Consider the following 24,713-nt stretch of genomic DNA (forward strand, 5'->3'; position numbering starts at 1 on the left):
AGCAAAGACCAGATGTGGGGGCAACCCCACATGCCTGACCATTAACCAGCTCCCATTTCCCACCTCTCGGGAGCTGGTCCCCTTTTTCCCTTCCCCCTCCCTTCACTCCTCACATTAAAAATCGGCCTTGTGCCTAATTTGCTCGGTGGGGGAGCAAATAAATACCATCTGTTCCGACAGATGCTGCACTTAAGATAATTTGTACCAGTCAATGGAGGGGAAACCCTCTATACTGGGACAATTATTATTTTTGGAAACCAGAGTGCCCCCTTTTTGCCTACTTTTAGGGGAGCTGGTTTTTACCTCAAATTAAAAACGGCCTTGTGCCTAATTTGCTCAGTGGGGGAGCAAATAAATACCATCTGTTCCGGCAGATGCTGCACTTAAGATAGTTTGTGCCGGTCAATGGAGGGGAGACCCTCTATACTGGGACAATTATTATTTTTGGTAACCAGAGTGCCCCCTTTTTGCCTACTTTTAGGGGAGCTGGTTTTTACCTCACATTAAAAACGGCCTTGTGCCTAATTTGCTCAGTGGGGGAGCAAATAAACACCATCTGTTCTGACAGATACTGCAAGCTCTGACTAGCTATGACTGACAAAGACCAGATGTGGGGGCAACCCCACATGCCTGACCTTTAACCAGCTCCAATTTCCCACCTCTCGGGAGCTGGTCCCCTTTTTCCCTTCCCCCTCCCTTCACTCCTCACATTAAAAATCGGCCTTGTGCCTAATTTGCTCGGTGGGGGAGCAAATAAATACCATCTGTTCCGACAGATGCTGCACTTAAGATAATTTGTACCAGTCAATGGAGGGGGAACCCTCTATACTGGGACAATTATTATTTTTGGTAACCAGAGTGCCCCCTTTTTGCCTACTTTTAGGGGAGCTGGTTTTTACCTCAAATTAAAAACGGCCTTGTGCCTAATTTGCTCAGTGGGGGAGCAAATAAATACCATCTGTTCCGGCAGATGCTGCACTTAAGATAGTTTGTGCCGGTCAATGGAGGGGAGACCCTCTATACTGGGACAATTATTATTTCTGGTAACCAGAGTGCCCCCTTTTTGCCTACTTTTAGGGGAGCTGGTTTTTACCTCACATTAAAAACGGCCTTGTGCCTAATTTGCTCAGTGGGGGAGCAAATAAACACCATCTGTTCTGACAGATACTGCAAGCTCTGACTAGCTATGACTGACAAAGACCAGATGTGGGGGCAACCCCACATGCCTGACCTTTAACCAGCTCCCATTTCCCACCTCTCGGGAGCTGGTCCCCTTTTTCCCTTTCCTCTCCTTTCACTCCTCACATTAAAAATTGGCCTTGTGCCTAATTTGCTCGGTGGGGGAGCAAATAAATACCATCTGTTCTGATACCTACATCGTGCGAGGCAGTGCTGTTCTGGCGACACATTCTCGTGCCCGGAACACCTGACCAGCTTTTTGGGTCGCGTTCTGTCCGCACCCCCACTTTGTCTGTCTTTCTCTGCTCTCCCCCCCTCCCCCACGGGGGGGATCCGAGCTGATAATTTACGACCTTCCCGCGAGGGAGGGTCGGAAACACCTTCTCTCTTCCCTCCACTAACTTCCCACTCCCTCTCTCAGTTCTATCTCCCCTCTTGCCGCCTTTTGGCGCCACCTCTTTTTGGCGCCAAAGTCGGCTCCCCACTTTGGACGCTGATTCCACGTCACTTTTTTCAGTGAATTTTTTAAAAGAGTGACCCAAAACGGACACCCCCAGCCCGGGGGCCACCAATAGGGATACCCTCAGCCAGGGGCCCACCAATATGGATACCCCCAGCCAGGGAGCTACTGCTCCCCAAGAGGACGAATCCCCAACAGGAGAAAAAACAACTGCTGATGGGGCGTACCGCCCGGGTATGACACCATTGGACGCTCCCCAGGAGGGGGAAAATTTAACAACAGCTCCCCCCGAGGGCGACTCCCCCCAAAGGGGAGCAAAACCAAAATCGGTCGTAGCATCTCACTCCAACCACAAAAAGGAGGAGGTGCCGGACCAAAAGGACAATAAAGGGGACAGCGCTCCCCAGGAGGGTTGCTCTCCCAAAAGGGGAGCAGATCAAGAAAATGAGGGGGCATACCGCCTGGACCTCACAAACGAGGAAGGGGCAGATTGCCTCAAAGTAAACAAAAAGGATCATGCTCCCCAAGAGGCCGACTCCCCAAAACGGGAAGCTGCTCCCGAAAAAGACACTAAAAAGGGAGCCGCCGCCCAAAAATGTGACACTCCCACAAAAGGACTGACCAAGACATCTGCGGAGGCAGGAAGCGTCGCCAATAAACAGGCAGGGGCGACCTCCATAAAAGACCAAAAACGATCTAACCCCACTAAAGACCCCATACCAACACCAACAAGAGGGTCTGTGTGGGGGAAGACCGTAGAAAAACAACTGTCCCCTCAAGAGTATAGAGACCTGTACCTGACAAAGTACAGACAATACATAGAGGGGGCAGATATAAAACCCATACCAGGTGCCTGGGAGGCGATTGAGGGCAGAGTCCTGTCCTTTGCCATTTCCGATATATCGGAAAACCGCCTCCTAGGAATGAAGAAGGAAGACATGGCGGGGCTTCTCCACAAACTTAACATCCCAGTACTATACCTGTACCAGAGGAGCTTCGCTGTGTGGGACATCCTCCTACCCACCAAGGATGATGCGGAGAGACTCTCCCTCCAAGAAATAAAGCATGGGAGAGTCAAACTAACACCTGAATACCAGGGCAAGAGAAGGACTCGGGTGCAGGTATTTAATGTGCCAACCCAAATACCTGCGGAAGTATTAGGATGCCTCTTCAGCCAGTACGGTGAGGTAGAACAGGTGACCCCAGTACGGTCAAAAACTGGGACTCACCTGGGCTGCTACACAATAGCAATGAGGCTGAAGAGGGAAGGTTTTCAAGCAATACCACCGCTGCTGACATACAAAGACGCCAGCATAACGGTAGTGGTGGAGGGCCGTCGTCCACACTGTTGGTTCTGCCAAAAGCAGGGCCACATGGCTAGGAGTTGCCCCCAAAGGGTAACCCCTAATCCAACAACCCAAAAGGCGGTCACAACCCCTGAGACAACGCCCGCACCAAAACAGGCGGTAACAACCCCTGCAACTGCAGCACCAACCCCAGCTCCAAGGAAAACCCAAACCACCCAGGAGGCCAAGGGGGAAGAATGGAGCACGGTAGTGAGACAAAAGCGAAAACACATAATCCCTTCTGCCACCGTCCCACTACCAGCCCAAAAATCGAGGCAGGAGCCTCTGCAAATGCAGAAACAACAACAGCCACCACAGCCAATGCCGCGGAAACAACTGCAGCAACAACTACTGCAGCAGCAAAATCAGCAAGTGCAGCAGAAGCAGCAGCAGCAACGACACCAGCGAGAGCAGCAACAACAAAAACAGCTGCAGCAGCAAATAGAGGAGCAGACACAACCAACGGTCCCCACACCAATCGAGACGGGGATCAAGCGGAGAAAAGACTGCTCCTCTGAGGATGAATCCGCAAGTGAGAGGGAGAGGAACTCAACCTCACCTCTCCCCGGTTCATTCGAAAGAATGAAAAAGAAAAACAAAAGAAGAAAAGAGGAAGAAAAAGTGGCCCCCACTCCCTGTGAACATACACCACCCCTAACAACAAAATCCACTTCCACCCCCAAACCACACACTGCACCAACACCAGACACCGCACCAACACCAGACACCGCACCAACACGAGACACCACACCAACACCAGACACCGCACCAACACCAACACCAGACACCGCACCAACACCAGACACCACACCAACACACACACCAACATCAGGCACCACACAAACACCCGTCCCCACACCAAGGCAAACTGAGCCACTACCCCAAAAAGAAAATGAAAAGAATGAACCGAGGGAGAGGAGAGACTCCTCTGCCTCTTGCAGACCAAAGGTCCTTGCCCCTGAGGAACTATGTAATGTAGACCCTCTATCTGTGACCACAGACATTTCCCATCGGCAGAGGAAAAACTTAAAACCTCTGCTCGATTACAAACAGATAGAGGGGAAAGATGTAAATATCCCCTCAAATTTCCCGGACGCCCCACTCCTAATAACTTTTGTCAGAACTCCAGAGGCCTGCAAGACCAACTTGTGGACAAGGCTGCAGGCCGCTGAAGGCGCGTTTCCGGGAATTGAACTGGTGAAAAAAAATGACCGTTCTCTTGATGAACTGTCAAAACAATGCAAGGGAAGGGTCCCCGTGTTGGTCCAGCCGTCACTCTATAGGGCCCTTAAATTGACTTACCCTTTGGATGTCGGCGGCATTGTGAGAGAAGGTCAGGACATGAAAAACCTGACCACCTTGAGCATTGCACACAACGTCGGTGTCCTTTCCCCGGCTGACTTCGGAGCTGAGTGTAACACACCTTAAGGTAGGTACCATGGCTTTGAATTTGGCTAGTCTGAATGCGAGGGGCTTGAGATCATCGGGCCGGGCGGCTCGCCTCCGGCACGACCTCTTGTCCCTGGGAGTGGATGTTGCTGCGATTCAGGAGACGCATTTCGTTTCCTCTGTGGACTGTCAGGTGCTGGCCCGAGACTTTGAGGTTTTCTCAGCATATGGCAGCCCGCGGAGGAAGGGAGTTTCCGTGCTGGTTAAACGTACCCTGTCGGCGACGGTCGACGTTGTCCATAGAGATGCGGTGGGTAGGCTGGTTGTGGCCGATGTTGCCGTAAAAGATTCTGTGTTTCGGGTAATTGCGGTTTATGCGCATAGCACCGCTCGTGAGAGGGTCTCATTCTTCAGTCAGCTTGACGCGTTTGTAGATTGTCGGAAGCGGATAGTGCTAATGGGGGATTGGAATTCCATCTTAGACCCCGACATAGATAAGGTAGGAGGCGGAGCTAGAGGATCGGAGAGGTGCGAGTCCAGCCTGGCTGATCTGATGGCTAGATGCGGTCTGGTCGACAGGTTTCGGTTCGAGCATCCAGGGCGGGAGATGTGGACGTGGACCAATAGTGTTTCCTCCTATCCAAATACCTATTTGGACAGGATGTTAGTTAGGAGAGGCGAAGTAGACTTCTTATCTTGTCCCACGTTCACTTGGCTAGGCCAGACGGACCATAAATTAGTTATGGCCCGGCTGAAGCTAGGAAATAGGCCTAAGTTAGCGGGGTACTGAAAGTTAAACACCTCCCTTCTGGAGATACAAGACTTCCAAGATCAGTTAAGAGAATTGATTAAAAAGACACTAGTGGGGGCGGTTACCGAGAGTAAGTGGTGGTTAGGTCTCAAAGCCAAGATCAGAAGCTTCTCCGTCAAGTATGCCCAGCGCCTCGCACTAGAAAAGGCCAAGACGAAGAAGAAGCTAGAGCAGAAACTAGCCCAGGCTACGGGGGAGGGTGATAGGGTTAGTCAGGAACTAGCTAAGCAGGACCTTCTACGCGAGACTAGCGAGCGTTACGAAGGCCAAGTAGTTAGAGCTAGGCTTAGAAAGATAGGCAACGAAGCAGTCAATTCTGATGCAGACGTGCGCCGTGAGGTTTCTAGGCGTGGCTCGGACAAATACATTGCAAAAATCAAACATCCGAATGGACGCACCCTGGAATCGACTCGGAAGATCTGCGAGGGGTTTCGAGAACATTTCGAGGAGCGTTTTACGCAGCAGCCCGATCTTCCGGTCCTTGAGTTTAGCGACTATTTGCCCGACTCTCCCCGCCTCGAGGCGGCTAGAGCGGCTGGTTGCGAGGGCCGGGTGACGGAGCAGGAGGTCTTTACTGCGCTGAAGCAGGTCAGCTGTGACAGATCGCCAGGACTTGATGGTCTGCCATACGAACTGTACTTGAGGCTGTCGCCCATGTTTCTGCCTCTTCTGACGGATATGTTCAACCATTGGTTTGCTCAGGGATCCATCCCAGGGCAGGTGACCAAGGGAGTGATCACATTGCTGAAGAAAGGTGACGGGCATGGAGGGGAAGAGTTAGACGACTACAGGCCCATAACTCTGCTAAACACAGAGTTGAAGAGTTTGGCCAAGGTCCTGTCGAATCGGCTGCAGGTTGTTATCGACGAGTTGGTTGAACCGGAACAGAACTACGCTGTGAAGGGGAGATCGATTCAGAACAACTTTCACCTGATCCGCATGATCCTAGAGGGGGGAATAGATGACGACACGGAAGCCGCGCTGATAAACTTAGATCAGTCCAAAGCTTTCGATAGGGTCGACCATCGTTTCCTGGCATCTGTCTTAGAGGCCGCCGATTTTAAACCGGACTTTTGCAAGTGGATCTCCATAATGTATCGACAGCCCATGGCTGTCGTGCAAGTCAACGGAAAGCGCTCGAAACCCTTTGTTATCTCTCGGTCGGTTCGTCAGGGTTGTCCGCTGTCGCCCCTGCTTTATGTCCTGGCTTTGGAGCCTCTTCTCCGCAAGCTGAGACATGGGGAGGCAAATTCGGCCCTGCGCGGAATGGCTCTGCCTGGCGGCTCGGCTGCCAAGGTATCCGCGTTCGCCGATGATGTCACGATCTTCGTGTCGGGCTTCAGAGACATTGAGGTCGTGTCGGAGGCACTCACACAGTACGAAAGAATTACAGGGGCCAAGATAAACCGCAACAAGTCGGTAGGACTACGGTTGGGCGCATGGAGTGGCAACGCAAACCTCCCTGCGCCCTTCAGCTGGACAGATGGCCCGGTCCGGATCCTCGGCGTGTGGTTCGGACCGGGTCTCCAGCTTGACAAGAATTGGTTGGAGGTACGGTCAAAGGTGGAGGCTGCAGTCAATTCGTGGCTTCCTAGGAAACTTTCCTTAAAGGGTAGAGCTGAGGCGTGCGCCACTTACGTCTTTCCTCTCATCCTTTACCGACTGGCCGTACTTCCCCTGCCTGCACAGCACCTAAAAGCTCTTGTCGAACTCTTGTCCTCGCTCCTTTGGGACAGAGGAAGACACTGGGTGAGCAGACAGGTCTGTATTCAACGTCCGTGTGAGGGAGGCTTGGGAATGCCGGACTTGAAGTGTCATCGAGATGCTGAGAGGCTGGCCTTCCTGAGCCACTATATGCAGGATGACCAACCGTGGCACCCCGTGGTTACTGCCGCCTTCCCCGACCTCGTTCTCGACCCTTCCATCGAGAGCCGTCGTAGGCCGCGGGGAGAATCTGCCTACATGAAAGAGTGCCGAGCCGCGCTAAAACGACTACCAAGGTCCAGTGACCTTGTGACTGCTACCCGTAGGGAACTCCACAGGGATCTAGTGAAGGGGGCCGCGGACGACCCGCTATGCGCGCGTTTGGGGTGGCAGCAGAGTGAGATCCGCTCCGCGTGGAGCTGGGCGCCAGGTTCGAGTCATCTGAACAATTCGGAGTTCTCTCTGACCTGGCGATTGGCCCGAAATGCACTTCCACTCAACAACATACAATGCAGTTCTGGGTTTCTGGAGTCGCCTGATTGTCCCCGTTGTGGGACAACGGCCGTGGAAACTACGGATCACGCTTTCTTCGATTGCCGCGAACTCCGCCAGTACTGGTCGTATGTCAGTGGGGTGACGGCTCGCATCGATCCTGAGCATCCTCGCCCAATTACTGTATCCAATGTTGTGGACAACGTGAGGCCGCCGTGGGACCGGGAAAGACAAATGGTCTACGTTACGATCCTGGCCGTGGCGAGAATGGTGATTTGGACGTCGCGTCTGCAAGGTTGCCGAGGGGTGTTGTCTTTTTCTGATCAAGATCTGATCGCGTTCTTTAAACACCAACTACGGGTGAAGATCAGATGTGATAGAAGAAGGCTGCATCGCGCGGCATTTGACAGAAGATGGATACATGTGGCAAGTCTGTGTGTACGAAGAGGAGCCAAATTTGAATACGTGTTCCCCGCCTAGGTGTGGAACGCGCAGTTCTGTAAAGTTAAATTAAACAAGTAGTCTCTCAGCTAGCTGAGTGTGTGTTCCATCCCTCCCCGATTAGGAAGCCTCCAAGATCCCCATCCCCTCTTACCTGCAATTTTTGTTTTCACCCCTTCCTCTAAATTTTACCCATCTTGGAGAAAAAGAAATACAAACTAACCTCCATCCCTTACCCCAAAAAATTTTCTTTTCTCCATTCACCCCCATCTAGAGGGCATCCCCACCTAGAGACTGACCCGCAGAAGCGAGGTTCCTTTTACAAACCTAGTGGAACGGGCAGTCTATCAACTAGACGGGGTTGGGAGGGTCCTACTAATCACCTTTTGTTTTTCTTCCCCCTCCCTCGACACAAATGAATTATTGTTACCATTTTATTGTTATCTTTTTTGTTTTTACACGTCAATAAAAAAAAAAAAAATGTTTTAAAAATTGGGAGTTACTAGGACGCCCCCCAATATGAAAGGGTGAATGCGGTATTATGGTGAAAGAAGATACTAGCTGGGAGAAACTTTTGACTTTGTTTAGTTCTGGAGTGACAAGGATGACCAACGACCCCGAAAATCCCCCCTTTTGAGTTGGCCATGTGCCTAAGTTTTTTGTTCACCGTTAATTTTACTGTAGTTTTTAACATGAATAAAAGATTTAATATCTCAAAGTGTAGTATCTGTTCCGGCAGATACTGCACTTAAGATAATTTGTACCAGTCAATGGAGGGGAAACCCTCTATACTGGGACAATTATTATTTTTGGTAACCAGAGTGCCCCCTTTTTGCCTACTTTTAGGGGAGCTGGTTTTTACCTCGCATTAAAAACGGCCTTGTGCCTAATTTGCTCAGTGGGGGAGCAAATAAATACCATCTGTTCCGGCAGATACTGCAAGCTATGACTAGCTATGACTAGCAAAGACCAGATGTGGGGGCAACCCCACATGCCTGACCTTTAACCAGCTCCCATTTCCCACCTCTCGGGAGCTGGTCCCCTTTTCCCCTCCCCCCTCCCTTCACTCATCACATTAAAAATTGGCCTTGTGCCTAATTTGCTCGGTGGGGAAGCAAATAAATACCATCTGTTCCGGCAGATACTGCAAGCAAAGACCATATGTGGGGGCGACCCCACATATAAGACCTTGGTCAATGTAGGGGCAACCTTTCATACCAATTGTCACTATCCAGCTCCCCTACTCCCCGGGGAGTTGGTCCCCATTTTCCCTTCACTCCTCACATTAAAAATCGGCCTTGTGCCTAATTTGCTCAGTGGGGGAGCAAATAAATACCATCTGTTCCGGCAGATGCTGCACTTCAATTTCTTGTTTTCTGTCAGTGGAGGAGAAATCCTTCACGACTGAGACAATTTTAATTTTTGTCCTTTTTCTCCACGTTAAAAAACGACCCTGGTGTCTAACTCTGTCCCGTGGGGAGGCATTGTAAATAGGAATAATAGAAAGGCTGAGTAAGGTACGGCTTATAATTCGTCAATAAGACGACATCTACCAACTTCTAATGTTGGCGAGAAGCACATTTCATCATACACATCTGCTGAAATGGCAGCAAACATTCTAAAATGAGAGGCTAAAAACGATACATAATAAATAGCAAGGAAAACAATGATATTCTTTGTTCACGTCGTCATAATATCATGAACACAGAAAATAAATAAAAGAAACTAGTGAATTGATTATTCGTTCTATACAATTTAATTTATTGCACGTCTAAACAAAGAAAATTAAATTCAATTTCAGTCAATTAAAATGATTAATTGCAGTTTTCTGGCCTTTCTATAAAAGATTAAAATTATTCTGATCAGAAAATATTTCAAACGACTTCGAGGCGAACATTGCTGGGAAAGTACCACCACTTTAGCAAAATAATTGAAGCTTTGACATGTTCACTGTCAAAGATTATCCAAAGGGCATGCCAATTCAAACACAAAAACGACCCAAACGCATCTCTTGAAATTAATTCACCAACATATCTGGCAAAAGAATACACATTAATTTTATTTTTATCCAACTTAAATAATAACAATCTGATTACTAATAATAACTAGGTATTATGAGAATCAATGCAACACATACGAAATATTTTCCTATTCTAAATTATCATTGCATATTATATTAATCTAAGTTAAATCGACGTATATTATTCTATAATTAGAAGGCCGCCCGATGTAGCTTGATCGTAAAATACGCATCAATATTATATTTGATTCATATATACACGGAGACTTGTGACTGCTAACATTGTTTTCTTTTCTAAACAGTTTACTCGACCTGAACTCGAAACTCGAATATTGTTATATTTTCATGTGTTGAGAAATATATTATTATTTTTTCATGTGTTGAGAAATATATTATTATATTTTCATGTGTTGAGAAATATATTGTTATATTTTCATGTGTTGAGAAATATATTGTTATATTTTCATGTGTTGAGAAATATATTGTTATATTTTTATATATTGAGATGTATACAGTAATATTTTCATATGTTGAGAAATATTTTGTAGTATTTTCATGTGTTAAGAGATATATTGTTGTATTTTCATATGTTGAGAATATATTTTTTTATTTTCTAGGTGTAAAAATACATATTGTTATATTTTTATGTGTTAAGACACATAAGACACATAAATATATTGTTATATTTTCTTTATTGTGAAAAATATATTACTATATATTCATGTTTCGAGAAATGTATATTCATATTTTATATGCCGAGGAATATGTTGCAATATTTCATGTGTAGAAAATATACTGTTATATGTTTATGTGTTGAGAAATATATTGTTATTATATTTTCATATGCTGACAAGCTACCTTCATATTTTCGCGTATATTGTTATAATTTCATATGTTAGGAAATATATTGTTATATCTTATTGTGTTGAAAAATCTCTTGTTATATTTCATGTGTTGAGAATTATATATTTTTGTATTTTTATATGTTGCCAAATATATTGTTTTATTTTTATAGCGTAAGAGATATATTATAATATTTTCATCTGTTTAGAAATATATTGTGATATTTTCATATGTTGAGAATAATAAAGAATTTTCACGTATATTGTTAGATTTTCATACGTTAGGAAATATATTTTCATATTGTTATATGTAAAGGTGCATATTTTTATATTTTCATATGTTGAGAAATATAATTTTATATGTTCCTGTTTGCATGATGGGATGAGAAATATATGGTTATATATATTATATTGGGAAATATATCGTTATATTTTAATGAGTTGAGAAATATAGTTTTATATTTCCAGGAAAGTCAAATTGTCCATATTACCTTCACAGCCATGAGACATAATATTATAAATGTTCGTCCTTGCTTGTGAGCGATTAAGAGCCAAATTGATTAAAGTGATTTTATACATTCGTGCGCTGGTGTTGGACCTTTTATTTTGCCTACGTACAAAAGTCCATCACAGTCAAACGTGAAACAGCAGCGACAATGCACAGCGCATATCATGATAATGGATCATGATATACGCTGTGCATTGTCGTTGCTGTTTCACGTTTTACTGTGATAGACTTTGGAACTTAGGCGAAATAAACTTTTCACTCATAAGTGAAACTTAAAGAAGACTTTGCTGACTTGAGAACTTTTAGTCACAGAGAGAGAGAGAGAGAGAGAGAGAGAGAGAGAGAGAGAGAGAGAGAGAGAGAGAGCACAAAACTAAATTGCTATTTACATCTTAGTCTATGTTTAATTAGTTTTCAAACATGCTATGGATTAGCATCGAGGGAACTTTCTCCTAGATTACTCACATTATTGGGTAGTGTCCAGTGCCAGATTTTTAAAATCCTTATGTTCCTCTCGCTTCTATTAGTGTAGGCTTCAAATACATAAAAATATAAGAAAACTAGTCATCATTACTGTTTTCAATGTTAATTTGTTGCATTATTTGCCCATTTTTGAATAGAGCGCATATGAACGCAGGAGTAAATATCATCAGCAGACGTAAGATAGCTGGCGTTCGAGGATATCAGCGGTAGTAACCGAAAAAATGCACATATGCAAATTCGGATGTGTGCGCGAGCTTCGACGACAAGAGAAAGAGGAAAAAACGCCAAGTGGTAGGCAGAAGCAAAAGTGCGAATTGAAAAAGATAGACGTGTAAAGTCGATAGCGAGACATGCTAAGTTCTTCGTATTTTCTTCTTTAAATCTTAACACTGGTCGTAGACCCAACAAAATTTACAATTTGGCACGTTTCTTCTATGTAAAAGATTATGACGTTCAATCGTCTTGTTAGCATGATTTTATTTGTCTATGTCTTCAGATTCAAGATTTATTTGGCTTTTATTTTTGAAGTCGCTTATTATTATTATTATTATTATTATTATTATTATTATTATTATTATTAATAATAATAATAATAATAATAATATTAATATTATTGTTATTATTATTATTATTATTATTAATATTATTGTTGTTGTTTAAATATGTTTGGCAGTAGAACGATCAATGAGAATTGCATAAGAAATCTATATTAATACAATCAAGTTCACAAATATAACATTTTGCGGAAGCAGGAGAAATGTCGTGAGATAATTGGCTCAAAGACAATCATTGTAAACTTTAAAGATATCAACAATTAAGGCAAGGAAACATAAATATATACAGAAAATAAATCATAGGGCCAATTTTAATATTATTTACAAAAAGTTATATTTTATCAGGAAAATTAATACTTCGGGTAAAATAAAACTTCCATAATAAATATTACAACTTTATTGAAATTATTTTTCTTCTGTATTTGCTTTTCTGTTCTGGGAATCGATAAAAATAAATTCCAAATAGAAATAAGTTATAAAAAGATATATAGGCTACCCGGAGGGGATAGATGTCTATTTCTGCTTCTTTCGTTCAAGCGCTACGTAATTGCTTTAGAACGAAATAGGAAGGAAAGATTGCATTGTGTGATGTATGCAAAAACAGTGGAGGGCATTTAACGCTGAATGTTGTATTTAATGACGAATGATAGTAAGCATTTATTCTGTAATGGCTGCAAGGATACAAACAAAAGAGATTCACATATTTTTTGGCAGAAGTAAAAATAGTGAAGAAAATAACAGTATTAAAATGGATGTATGATAACAAGTGTTGTCAACCAGAAGCCTCGAGTTTCCTTTAATATCACTGTAAATGTCTGAATACGCAAGGAGATACAATAGGAAGTTTTTCGATTAGTCGGTCGATGAGGACCTGCTTAATAATCTGACAGATTTTGGTTTAAACTAACAGTTTTGATCGCTATATATTTAAAGTTTCTTAAGAAATAAATTCGCAGAATATTCTAAATTATGTCTCACTTTTTTTTTTAGATAAGCATTGACACATTTTCTTATCTCGATTTGTTCGATTACTATAATATTATATATATATATATACACATAAATATATATATATATACACATAAATATATATATATATATATATATATGTGTGTGTGTGTGTGTGTGTGTGTGTGTGTTTTAAATGTTTCGTTCGATTAATCTGCGTTCTTCGTGGAGATGTTTCTTCCGTAGGGATATTTCCATCAAAGCAATACACAGTTATTTTGAAACAGATGATTTATTTAATCCCGGATAGATTGTAAACGTTTCTTGAGTTATGATGTCATATAAGTTTGAAATATGTTATCAGTTTTATACTATTGAATAAACATTAAACCACCATCTATAGAAAAACTGTCATTTAGAACTGATTTTCGTGAGTAAGGATAACGTAATTATTAACAATTCGAATGACTAATAGACTAAGACCAATGTGCCCCTATACATTAAAAACTTTATCCACTTGAAATTTCGTTGGATTCACAGGATATACAACGATTAAGTAAGCTAACGGTGGAATTGCGACGCCGACAGAATAATAGAAGCAAATTAAGAATAAAAGCTTAAGAGATACTCAAATTGTCTGGTGTTGTTAAGAAAATATGAGACGACGAAAAATATATACTGCTTGTTGTATATGTACAACACCCACCTCATACACACACATGGACACAAACGAAGGTTTTTAATATGCATACATGGAAAGACAGCACAATACTTTTATATACAATAGAGCTTGCCGTTTGACGGTTATGAAACTTTATGTTGCATCTCTAAAGGTAAAAATGCTGACATGCCGTTAACAAGACAGGCGAAATGCAACATGTGTCGTTTGGCCGCTGCGATAACTCTTCGATGACGCGATTCGAACCTAGACTATCACGCACACAAAGTTAGAAATAGTAAATAAAGGTCCACGTATTCTTAAAAAAAAAAGAAAACAATAACTTCGTGATGAAAAACAATGTGAAATCTTATGAAAAAAATATTTTAAATTGTTTGTGAAAAACAGTAAATACCAGAAAAAGAGGAATTGCATACATTTTATCTATATAAATTGGAAAAATTATAGAAAAATGTCTGATTAAGTCAATGAAAAAGAAATGAAAAGCTTGTTACACACGCATGAAGACTTATATGTTGACAATCGGTGAATCTAGAAAGAATTGTAAAAGTCGTTCATGTTTTGTGCACACGTCAGGATTTGCCGTTAATAAATTTTTGTGATTTTAAACGTCAAATTGTTTTTCTTTTTAATTCAGAAATAATTCTGAAAAAGATATGTTCCTAATTTGTTGGGATTTTTTTACTCATATTTCTAGGTGAAAAAAAGAAGAGTGAACCAAACAGAAAATTACTATTGAATTTGTTTGCATGGAAAAATGTTTTACATTTGTTTTTTGCATCATGTGAAAGGTTTTTAATTAGTTTTTTGCAGTAAATGAATTGAATATATTGTTTTTTTTTCGTGATCGCAATGCAAGTTTATATATTTTTATCATATAATTAATCAAATTAAGAAATAACTAATGCAGTATAAGTGAATAAATGAGATTTAATAAACTGATGTTTAGCATAAGTAGAGATAACAAACGGATGTTACTTGAGTTATTTCATTATTTTGGCAGTGATTCACAAAAGCTAAAAATGACTGCTACGTTTTAGCGATAGTCCGGCCAATAAGTTGGGACCAATCTGAAACGAACTGTTGTTGAACGGCTTCAAGTATGGAAATCGTAATTTGTTCGTCTCGTCTATGAGCCTAAGAAAGTCTAGTTGCGATCGGCGATGAAGAACGTGTAAAAATATCCGCTATATAGCGTAACAACACACGTTTATAATGGAAAACGTAGGCATTACGTTGTGAATCATTCTGTGGGAAACGGAAAAAAGTGAATAAAATAAAAAGGCCACCGATACGTAACAACAAAATTAGTTGACTATGGTCCCAAACGGGAATTACATTGCGAAATTGAACGCTGACCACTGGAGATAGAGATATAGTGGTTTTCTCTTTTGATCCGCAAACGTAATGAGTATGCATAATCTATTAATAATTAGGGAATCAATGCACTTTGGCAAAGAGAATGAGCTAAGCCTCATTAACACCCATGGGGAGAGAGAAAGAGAGAAAGAGAGAGAGATGGAGAGAGTCAGCAAAGTTATCAGACCAAAGTGAGGCGAAAGGGGACTCTGATTGACTGTGACAAACGAGTTGCTGCGGGAAAAGCTGGCATTAATCGTAAAGAATATAACATACAAGAAGAATTCCTTCTAAGAAATGTTGATCTGAATAAAACCAGGGTGCGGTCAATGGGTAATGATTGACTAAAGAAAATAATAGGAATGGAGGTCTGCCCTTTTCTTAGCCATGCAGTGTGCGAAAACTACTGATATTGTTCACTTATACATAGTAGGATAGTTGATGAAGTAGAAAAAATATACGAACATTTTTTTAAAATGATGATGAGGAAATGTTGAATATTATGTCCGGGCAACATCCGATGTATGCGGATAGAGATGTGAATACAAATAATAAAGACAATAGCTCACATGAATGAGTTGAGTTCAGACTGTGATTTTTAACAGTAAAAAAGTAGGTTATAATATATACGCGAGATTTCGGGAGGGTTCTTCAGTTCCTGTAACGAGTGAGTTTACGCAACAAAAACAACCAAAAACTCGTAGAAATTCCGGTTGAATATAATAACAGAAATGAATTAAGAATAAAAACGTATAAAAAACAGATTGCCATTATGCTGTATTACTGTATATGTTTAGCACTCCACACATATACACTAACGAAACATTTATATTGCCGTTTTGTTATGCATACATGTAAAGGCAATGTACAATAGTTTTTATATACATGAGTGTCTTACGTCTGACGGTTATGAAACTTGATGTTGAATCATTGAATACAAAAAAGCTGATATGCCGTTAACAAGACACGTGGCGGCTACAGTTAATTAAGGTGAGGACAAAATGAGAATAAATATAACTAAAAATAAAATACAGATAATAAAACAAAAACGCGACAAAAGACCGCAATAATTTTAACAGAATTCAATATATGAACTTAAAATTTAATTAGTATTTCTATTAAAATCTAATAGAAATTATTTAAAAAAGATGCACATTTGTCAGTCTACTTTTGCTAAGGTCACCATATCGAAAGCTAATTCAACCCCGTAGAAGACGGTCCATGTACAGAGATATTATTAAAATTAAATTACTCACAGTGAGAAAAGATTTAGTTATAAGTAAATGACAGCCTGGTGCATTTAGCGTCAACCAGCTGTGGTGCATAATTAATTATAATTGAAAGGAGAAGTACGGATTCATATTGAAAATTAAATTAGCCATAAAGAGGTGAGAATTAAGGATAATCAAATCTAAGAAATATGAAAAAGAATGCAATTGTTTATAGGTTTTAATCAAGTTTAGTAATGAAGGAATCTGTTATGGAGTTAGGTGTAATTAACAAAGTTTTAACCCTCAATTTGCTGACGTATAACAACGAGTAAAGACGACCTCTTCTTTTGACTAGTCTCTATTACTCTCGCTTCCTTCTTTCGCTTGTGAAAAGTCAGAGATAATAAAGCACACTGAATATGGAATTTCGCAAGGACACTTGGCGCAGTTGGAAAAGGCAATTGTAAAAAGTGATATTAACCTGAAGATTGAAAGCACAATTCTCAGGGTGAGCGATCGAAAATACAATTAAGAATTACTTAGAGCCCTTATCCAGCCATAGCTGACAGAACAAAAGCATACTGTTAGAGAACAGATCGCCTATTCTTGTAAGTAAGTAAAAATGAGATAAGATAGTCCGAGAATTCGAACCTGGGAAGCTAGATTTGGAATTAAGATTCAGGAGAATTCCGATCGAGAGTTTAAAATATATAAACAGATGTTTGTTAAAAAAGGAATTCGTTGTTTAGTAATGTTATTGAAAAAGGAGTTTGATGATTCAATTCTGTTTATTGAAAAAGGAATTTGAAACGAAATGGGGAAATGTTAAAACATATTTGAAAGTAGTTTAGGCCGAAATAGGTTAGAGAATTCTTGTTGTAGACATGTGAGGAACAGTGCATGTCTAGACATGTGAGGCATGTCAGGCCACGGGATCGATATGCACGTTGTTTGGTCATGCAATGACGTCATGGAAGAGATGAGTTGTCAATACAGTTACAGCTTTACAGAGAGTCGTCAGAAAGAGTCGAGTCAGTGCCGAGTCAGAGGTCGTAAGGCGTCGGACAGACAGACCTAACATCCACCTTGGAAGCGAAGGTAGAAGTTGAAATCATGTAGAAACTTTGAATTTCTTGATGCGAAATCATTGACCGGTCAAAGAAATAAATGACGGCATCATATTTTGTAACAGCTGTCTTGTGTTGTGTCATTCAACAAACAAAGGTATTGTAAATCATTTATATCAACTTATGTTCCACTCAGCTGTATAAAGAGCTGTGTGTATAAACTCATCTAAGAATGGTTCCCCCCTCAGTTATTATACGTTATGACTGGTTCCTTCTTTATGATAAAGGAACTAATAATCATCATCACAAAAATATATATGTTAAAGAAAGATAATCTTTATAGAAACACTCCCAGAACTGTCAGAACTATATAAATGTCAATCTCTCTTCTATCTATATATCTATTGCCCTGTCATGGGGTATTACATGTCACTGTCACTTTGAAATGTACCCTGTCTCTATCTCACCAATATGAACACTCTAAGACGAACACGCAGCAACAAATATATAACATACATCATCCCTTCTAATATAACTCCTATGTAACAATACTACCCCCACTAAGAAATTAATGGTTTCTATTCGAATTTCCGTTCAAATTCTTGAGTGCGAAAGAAACATTTCCGAGTTCGATAAAATGCAACTGAACAAGGCCGGAGGTTACATTGAGCGACACTTTGTAATTTGTAAAAATCACACTCAAAATAAGAATCTAAAAAATAATAACTAATCCGTCTCTTAAGAATTCAGAAAAGTCACCTGTTTTTTTTTAGTGCAATGTAGATGACAATATATTTAGACTGCGAATAGGCATGTGAAACTTTCGCTATGTGCACCGCGGAGGCTCCCAGACTAGAGCAAGCAATTAATTAATTTACTTTAAAAGTGCGCTATCTCACCGATTTCAATGAGAATAAAAGTACTGGAAGTGTGGAGCTTCTACTAGTCCTTAATAAAAATGGATCAGACTTAAAGTATGGATTAATAGTTGAAGTATGTGTTACTACTTGCGTATTTTCCTTCTTTGTACGTAAAAAAATAATTAACAGGCTAAATAAATAGGGCAATTCATACACAATTAATCAATGTTTTGCGTCCGATTATTTAACTATATTCTATCAAAAATAAAATACATGATAAAATAGTGGAACGCTTACATTAATTTTGCAGCACTCGCTAATGTGTAATCCACGTAAGATTAAACTTGAGTCCGTTTTAGATATTTTTACTTTATGAGGAAATGTTCAAGTAATGTCAACAAATGAATGAACCAGTTTTAAATAAATCAATATCGTATGAATTGATCGGTAAGAGATAGTTCCGTATTTGGGAATGAAAGACGATCTATGTGAAAGAAAGGAGACTCCTTATTACCAAACAAAAAAAACATGGAAAAAATGATATCACCAAAGTCATTCCCCATAACCGAGTTATAAATGTGATCAGAATCTTTTTTTTTTCAATTTAATATCCCTAGAAACATACAGCGAAGAATCAACCACAGTTCATATGAATATTTTTTTGCAAATATAATTCTATGAAAATAATTCTATTTTTTTAAATAGTGAGATACACAGGGACAATCATTATAAAGTAATTCTAAATCAATCATGGGTAATAATCACGCGTATAAACTCATGGGTTTAGAATATATGTAATATTTTGTAATGGGAGTCATCGGATTTAATTTAAGGTCAAACTAAAAAAGAATGCACATGATTATAGGAGATTGGTGATTTCGATGAGTCTCTGCGGAGAGTTAGACGAATTGTCATTTTAAGAAATATTTTGAAAGTGGTAGAAAACTGAGTGTTATGTTAGATTTGCTGCTACTGCTAATCCAAATGTGTCAGTAAGCTCCTTAGCTTTTGTAAAATAGTACTGGAAGAACATTTAATAAGAAATGCCTCTCGATATTTTTCTGTTGCGACAAAGAATTTACCAAAGATATTTTTATTTCGTCACTTCTCATATAACTAGAACAAGATATTGTATATTCGTAACGATGTTTTGTACATGTTTTGCACGGATGATGACCTGACTGGAAAACAAGTGAAGGTAAATCACTATTATATTGTTTTTTTTTAATTACATTTTCACCCCAAACAAGACACATTGCAACTTTGGTGTAGGGGGCTACTATCAGGGGTAACATCTACTGGGGACTATGTAGGGATTTGGGCAGCAAGGTGTCTGTTCACGTTACACTTGAAATTCTGCACGTCAGTACAGTTGGGGAAGCAGGGACCCGGAATGGAATTCCGGTCTAGCAGTTCTGGGGAAGAAACGACTGGAATAGAAAGATCTTTTACATCTAGGGATCCTTACTGTGTGGGGGTGAGCTTTAGCTTTCTGTCGAGTTTGTCGAGGATGTTTACGTCGTGGGGGCACAAATGCTAGCAGTTCGTCAGAACATTCTCCATTAAAATACTTTTAAATAGTCACGATTATTTGTATATTTTTAAATCAATACGGCCGTGCCTTTTATGTATGCGTTATCCATCCCAATGTATTTAAACAGTAAACCTGATTAATCCATATTTTGTGCCAACTTAAAGGATAATGAATTTAAGAAAACAGTTAAGACTTTTATATTTTATTCCTTCGTCTTTAAAGTTATCTGTGTTAAAGAACATGAATAAAAACGAACTTTAACCTATCTTACGTAAAGGAGTTCTGTATGACATGAAAGGACTGTATCTGTAACATACGTGTGTTTTACTCGTGTAAGTCTAGTGGTACAAAAATTATAAAAGCGGATACATTTTTACAATGGACTAATAGCAAAAGGGGCAAATAACAGTTCCCTGAGATTGTGACAATCGGGCCAATCGGAGAGGCATACATGTTTATCCCTGATCTTGTTTGGGCTGCAAAGAAGGTTCGATCTCAATGAATCAATAAATCTTGGGTTGTTTGTTCTGCAACTTTCATTTCCGATGTTTCTTCATTGGAAAGCAATTTGCTCTTTCTCACTCCCGAAGTTTGACTCCCCAAACTAAACTTATATGACATTACTTTAATTCCCCTTACATCACCAATCACGCTCACAAACAGGTGATAATTAATTATAAACAACATCCCTGACTTCGACTCGAATAAAAGTAACAACTAAGATTTCAACATTGCTAAAATATAATTTAAAAAATACAATTTATGAATTAAAGATAATGATCGATTATTATGAATTCATAAACCCATAATAATCTTCGGTTATTCTTTTCCATGTTTTCTGGGAGCTAACAATCTAATACTTAAACAGAATTAGAGGAACCTATATTTTAAGATCGATAGTAGTTCATGTTTAGTTCAGCAACGTTGTTTTCGATAACCACATTAATCTGCTGATACTTAACAAGTTCATCGTTTTTCTGCAGTATTTTCTGTGTTCTTACCCTTGCTTATTTGTTTGCTTATTTGTTGCTTGCTTTTTTTTTCAGTAAAATTTAATGACATGTATGTTTTGGATTATGAAATCGATTCATTATTGGATGAATGTTGGAAGGTTAACTTAGCCAGTTAAACAACCTGTTTCTTAGTTTTGCGTTTCTCTCTTGTTGCATTATAAAATATGTCCATCTAAGCTTTGATGAATTACACTGTATGTTTACAGAATAATGCTCTCAAGTTGATTATAACTCTACCATATGAATTAATTAAAAATATCAATTCCCTTATTTCAGAACAAGGTATCACAATAAAATGAGGATTTTTACCTCATAAGTCGTTTCTTAGAATAATAATGACGACGTATAGAAACCCTAAGAAAATGAACACATGAGAATTCAATGACTAAAATAAAAGATGCCTTCAATAAGTGCCCAGATGTTATTATACGACTTCTTACACACGCCAGGAAAACCGTTTGGAGAGCTTACATCCTGGGCAATACATGGCAGGACAGGGTAACCAACACTAATGTGCTGGGGCATAACTGTTTACATATATACATTACACATATAGGTACAGTTTAAACAGGACAGATAACGTTTTATAACAAACAGCGTCTTACAACAAAAAAAAAAACGACGGAAAATTTTTGTACGGAATGACATCCTGCCAATCAGGAAGACATTATTTTTATTTTGGTCTTGGTTGATGAATCTGCCAAAGACTGAGAAGAAAATTCCTTCCAAAATAAGTCTAGCAATCGCCGGTTATATTTTTAAACAGCCTTTATTCAAAATCTTTACCATTGGATATTGCATGCGCCTTAATATTCTGCTTCCTCTCCCCCGTATAGGGTCACTTGCCCTGCCCTCAACGCTCCGAATCTCCCTGTTTGTCTAGATTTCTCTTTAAGTGTCTAACTCCTAATCCAGCTTGTATCTATTCAAACTAATCTTGTGTGCTCATGTCATTGGGCTACACAAGACCTAAAGCTTGTAATTTAGTCACATTTTCTGTCCATATTTATTGTTTTCATCCTTAGGTTTGGAAACCTATTTTATTTATATCCATCAGTTATTGTTACTAAGTAAAAAATAAAACATTCAGGCTAAACCCCCCTTTCTTTCAAAACATTCTGTTTGTATACCTATTTTCAAAGTTAACAAAATAATATTAGCCTTTGTTATCTAACATTTTAACTTTTAACAATAATAGTCGATATAACTAAGTCGAATATCAGCAAAGCAACCTATTATCGCTTTGCATAATCTAACATTATTAATTCATTAGTAATTATTTTTATGTATAACTGTAATCAATTCATTGAACAGAAGATTCTTTTTTACAACTGGGAATCAATATTTACACAACTCCAGGGATATTAGGGTTTTGAGCTCAGTTAAGTTTATTCCACAGTTCTAGACTGCATCCACTAACTCATTCTTTTCTTTCTAAAAATGATAGAAGTCCATGCTGATATATGTCGCAAAAAGCTGTCAGGAATTCAATATAGAAAGTCTACCATTTTCATATGATACGCAAAGTTTTGTTCAATTAAATTAAGTTGCTTGTTTTTGGTTGGTTCCATTATTTGCTCTCGGCATATTTGTAAAGGTTTGCCCAATTCCGGTCAGCTAAAATGTTCTCAATGAAATCATATTTAAATGATACTATTGGCTCTGTGTGAAAAATCAATTTTTATTGAAGAAATTTGAGACGTGCTGTTAAACGTAATGGAAAATACATTGGCTTTAAAGGAAAGTGCGGTGGAATAAAAACAAAATTAAATAAAGACATTTTGTCAATTTATTTTGTTCAAATAACTCGAGAATTCGATGTCAAATAAGACCTCATGTCCTGCAGAGTCACTTAATTCAAAAACTATAAAATCAATTTGAATTTGATTAGAGTTTAGAAAACAATTAACTCGGGAGAAGAAGTTAAAGGTTTGTATTTTATGTGTTGTTTGTATTAAACATTGAAAAAGAAATATATGAAATAAAACTTAGTTTTTAATGTTGATTGAATTCACTCTGATAGGATAAATGAGATGCGCAGTGACAAAGAGACAGAAATAGGTTGCTCAGGTGATGGATGCAGTGAGGAGGAAGTAAAAACACATAGCAGGACATAAAGAAAAATGCACATAAAAATAGTAAAAAAGAAATGCACACTGTCAACTTATTGTGAGACGATGTTCGTGGAAAAAGAATAGAGCATTCTCGGTAGACGAAAACGCAAATGTAAAAAGAATATAAACATTATAAATTTCTTTACATTCAAGTAATCGTGTAAAATTTCTGATTATTAATAAGAGTTTGCTGATTAAGTGATACAATTTCAAATTCCAAAGTGAGATTTTCGTCACAGCTAGCACATTAGTTAAACATTATCACATTAGTACAACAAATAGCTATCAGTTCGTGTCCGTCACGAAATAGTAAGGGATTAATACTTGTGCCTTTACAAGTGCAGACGCATGAACTTATTTAAAACTAGGAGCGAAAAGGATCCTCCTCTGCCTACAGTATCTAAATGGAATAAAAATCATCGTTTATTTTGATTTTATAAAAGTATTTAGCATTTACTTGACTATATATATATATATATATATATATATATATATATATATATATATATATATACAAATATATATATATATATGAGCAAACAGTTAATAAAATATGTTTAAAAAAAACTTTGAAATGAGTTAAAGTATATTTAATCTGAAAAGGAAAAACTAGACAAATGGATAGTCCTTAATCCGCGGAGTTTCGAAGAAATACTTTCCTTCTCATCAGAGGGTAGGAATTAGCAAAATGCGGGATCGGACTTTGCATGCAGAAGTAGTATATGAAACAACAAGTAAGTCAAAGATCTTACTTGAAAACAAAAAAAGTGAAGCAGAGGGAATATGGTGAAGAAAAAAGTGATTACACATGAATGGATAGTCTGGTTGAAGATAACAAACCCAGTGACGGTAAAATCCAAATGTAAAACTTCAAGAAAGTTAAAAGAATTTCCATATTATAAGCTCTATTTCCTATTTGGTTTTATCGATTTCATATCTGGCTGAGATAATTTTATAAATATTAATTCTTTAATATTTATAATATACTTTAATTTTACTATCTTGGATTATTTTGGTAAATTTTATTGTAATTTTTATTTTATAAATATATATATGTATATGTATACATATATATATATATGTATATATGTATATATATGTAAATATATATGTATATATATATATATATATATATATATATATGCATATCTATATATCATTTATAATATTCCGAATTTTATTATGTTTATGTAATTGAGAATTCGGTAATAGTTGATATACCAATAAATTTTAAGTCAGTATATAATGACTTTATTTGTAAGCTTCAACATTACGAGTTTTTGTAATCGAGCATTCTTATATTATTTTCACAAAAACAAGACAACATAAGTTGGATTGATAGCAACAATAGTGCATTTTCATTGTTCGTTACAGGCCGTTCTTGTGAATATTTTCAAACGATATAAAGTTTGAAATTGTCCGAATAGTCGCCAAACATGTGTAACGAACAATGAAAATACACTACTTGCTGCTATCAATCCAATTTTTGTTGTCTTGTTTTTGTGAAAATAATATATATATATATATATATATATATATATATATATATATATATATATATAGAGAGAGAGAGAGAGAGAGAGAGAGTGAATAAAACAATATTCATTGTTGGGAATTTATATAATGTAATTCAAGTTTTAAAAACTTACAGACAATATATATGTTTAGAAATTTGCTTTTTCTCGACTCATAAGATTAC

This window comes from Euprymna scolopes, chromosome 3 (genome assembly GCF_053919585.1).
Source record: "Euprymna scolopes isolate OS-2025 chromosome 3, ASM5391958v1, whole genome shotgun sequence".
Lineage (NCBI taxonomy): Eukaryota > Metazoa > Mollusca > Cephalopoda > Sepiida > Sepiolidae > Euprymna > Euprymna scolopes.